The sequence below is a fragment of the Narcine bancroftii genome, chromosome 3 (genome assembly GCF_036971445.1).
Source record: "Narcine bancroftii isolate sNarBan1 chromosome 3, sNarBan1.hap1, whole genome shotgun sequence".
NCBI lineage: Eukaryota > Metazoa > Chordata > Chondrichthyes > Torpediniformes > Narcinidae > Narcine > Narcine bancroftii.
This window is the reverse complement of record NC_091471.1, coordinates 300,765,742-300,769,271: the sequence shown is the minus strand read 5'-3', so window position 1 is coordinate 300,769,271 and position 3,530 is coordinate 300,765,742.

Genomic DNA, 3,530 nt, shown 5'->3' with positions numbered 1-3,530 from the left:
TTCCAAGTGTGGTCAATGTTCTGTTCTCTCTACCATCAGGAAAAAGGAAGAGATGCTACAAGACTCACACCACCAGGTTCAGGAACAGCTGCTAACCCTCCACCGTCAAACTCCTCAACAACAAACTCAATCAAGGACTCTTACTTCCGCACTATGTTTAAATTTCTTTATATATTTATATGTGTATGCTGTGTACAGTTTTTTTTTGCACTACTAATAAGTGGTAATTCTTAACTCACCCACAGGAGAAAGAATCTCAGGGTTGTATGTGATGTCAAGTATGCACTCTGACAAGAAATCTGAAATCTAAATTTAACCAGAGCTAAAAAGAGGTGCAACATTATCTCATGGCTTTGAACTCAACCACCTGTCTAACGAAGGCCAGCATACCATAAACCACCCTATCAACCTGTATGGCAACCTTGAGAGATGTATAGATTTGGACCTCAAGGTCCCTCTGTTCCTCTACACTATCCATCCATTAACCCTGTGCTCCGCCTACAAGTTTGACTTTCCAAAATGATTCACCTCACACTTACCTGGATTGAATTCCATCTGCCACTTTTCCGCCCAACTCTGCATCCTGTTGATTATCCTGTTGTATTCTTGAAGACTGTCGTATATTCATGGCCTTTGGCTCTGCTCCTTCCCACAAGTGGAGACGTTCCCTTTGCATCCACCCAATCAAAACCTTTTATCATTTTATATTCGGCATTCTCAAAGGAAAAAAGGCAGTTTGCTCATTCTTTATTATTTCATGATTTATGAAATTAATTAAATTGACAAGAGCATAACTATCAGTGAGATTTATGATGTCTCTCTGTAAAAGAAATTGATGTGTTCAAGATAGAATGATTCTTTTAACTTTAATGTAATCGAATTTGCAGACTTCCTGTACTAAATTATTAATCTTGATTGTGTATACACATCAAGTCTATTTTCATTATCAATGACTGAACAAATATGATTTTCTTATTTTAATATTTTCAAGTTGATGTCCAATTTATTTAAAACATTATGACATTTTAAGTCCAACTATGAATATAATGAGAAGGGGAAGCTTGTACATAAATTTGACAAGTATGGGTGTGGTTCTATAGATCCAACGCTAAAGACAAAATTGTAGTCATTTTGGCCGCGTGGTTTTCCAGCAGATTCTGATTGTTCCATTTTCTCATCTCATCATGCACTTACCAGCTGGCTGGCTTTTGAACACAGGTTCATTGCCCTCCCCTTATGTCCAATGGTAGGCAGTCAGTACCCTTTATCCCAGGGCAGGAGTAACAAACACCAGAGGACACATGCACAAAGTGATGGGAGAGAAGTTGAGGGAGACATCAGGGGTAAGTTTTTTTTACACAGAGAGTTGTGGATGCCTGGATTGCCTTGCCAGGTTTGGTGGTGGAGACTGGAAAAATAGGGGGATTTAAGAGACTCTTAGACAGGTACGTGAATGAAAGAAAAATAGAGGGTTATGAAGTAGGGAGTGTTTAGAACTTTTTTGGTAGGTGTATATGGTTGAAGAGTCTGTACTGTGCTGCATTGTTCTATGTTCTAACTGAGATGTTGTGTCTGTTCTCTCTGCAAGAGGTTTCCTAGTCCTGTTGACTCCAGGAAACAACCAGGAAGCTGAGGCAATCCAAAAGGTGGTGAATATATAGAACATACTCTCGGAAGAAGTGGTAGAGCCAGGGACAATGATAATGGTCAGAAGGTATTTAGACAGGAAAGGAAAGGGTTCAGAGGAATATGGGCCAAATGCAGGAAAATAAGATTGATTGGCAAGAACACGTTGGGTCGAAGGGCCTGTTTTGGAGCTGTAGAACTCTAATATCTCTGTTAGATGACTGAGGCAAACCAAGAAATCAAGTTAACTGAAGTTGTAAAATTCAATCTTGAGTCCAGAGGCTGGAACATGCACCCAGACAGAAGATGAATTTTGTTCCTCAAGCTTGAGTTGGGCCTCTTTATAACTGTGCAGGGTTCACAGACCTTTATGTTTGGGTGACTGCCCACAGTTTGCTCATACCTTGATGAAGGGCTCAAGCCTGATTGTTCCATTCCATACTCTTGCATTAATTAAATAATACATTGAGCAGAATCAATGATATATCCTTGAATATGAGGGGTAGCTTAGCCTTTGAACGTCCAATAGCCCTACAAGGACAGAAAAGAACACAAAGGAAAATGAGTTAACCAACCACAGGGCATAGAACAAGAGTGCAGGGCTGAAAAAGGAATGTAATGGTGATGGGGAAATGCTCTCTGCAGCTGTAAGCAAGGGCCTCAAAGATTGTGTCGCATGGGTGGTGCCTGGAGCCATCTCCTTGGGATGGGAAGGAGAGGTCTCAGGGCACTCAGTAGAGCTGGTGCCTCATGGCTCTCATGACCCAGGTTCAGTCTTGACCTCTGCTTGTGTGGCGTTTTTCCCTGTGTGGATTTCTTCTGAATGTTCCATTGTTCTCTTACATCCCAAAGGCATGCAGCTCAGTATGTTATCTGGTGACTGAAATTTACCCCTAGTTTGCTGGTGAGTAGTAAAATCTGGGGGAGCTGATGGGAAAGTGCAGAGAATATAATGAGATAAATGTAGGGTTAGAGATGTGGCATGTACTTTATGGGCCAAAGGGCCTGCTTCTGTGCTGTATGACAGAGATTAACAGGTTGTTGATTAGCCAGGGCATCAAAGGTTATGGAGAGAAGGCCAGGCAGTGGGAAAATGGATTAGCTCATGATTAAATGGCAGGGCACACTTGATAGGCTGAATGACCTATTTCTGCTCCTATGTCTTATGGTCAATTCTGGAAGAAAAGACATAGATAGGAACAAAAAGAGGAGATGGGACCCTGCAGAGACAAAAACAAATGGTTTTGAGTGATGACTAGCATTGGTTTGACTGAATCAAGTTGTAATTTGAAGGTGGGTTATGGTTGAAAATTAAAGCTGGGTATGATTGTTAGAGTATAGAGGTTATATCAGTGGGTAGCATTTTGTGGTACTTTATGTCATACAGTAAAATCCCTGTTATCTGGAATACAAGCAACTGACAAAAAAATCATGGAAAATAAATGAGTAAAAAATACAGAAGTTTAAAATTGGAGCGCATCACCATTAGTTCGCCAATCACACAATACGCAGTCTCAAGCGACCGGTAAATTCACTTATCTGACATCTAGCAATCCCTGTAGGTGCCGGATAGCAGGGATTTTGGTGTATTATTCTTTTGCAGTTTGTTGTGATATTTTATGTTAGCAAATCAAGTTTATTGTCATCTGATTGGACAAGTACAACCCAACAAAGCAGCATTGAGTGGACCTTGGTGCATAAACATGCAGACACACAACCAGACATAACACTGAATCAGACAAATAACACATAGGCAGGACAAGTATTTTAGCTATAAAAATAAATAAATACATTTTGCTTCATGAATATGAAAGTCTCGGATGGTTAGTTTAACCAGTGCCTTGGTCGATCAGCATTCTCCCTACCCGTAGGAAGAAGCTCTTCCTCAACCTGGTGGTGCTGGC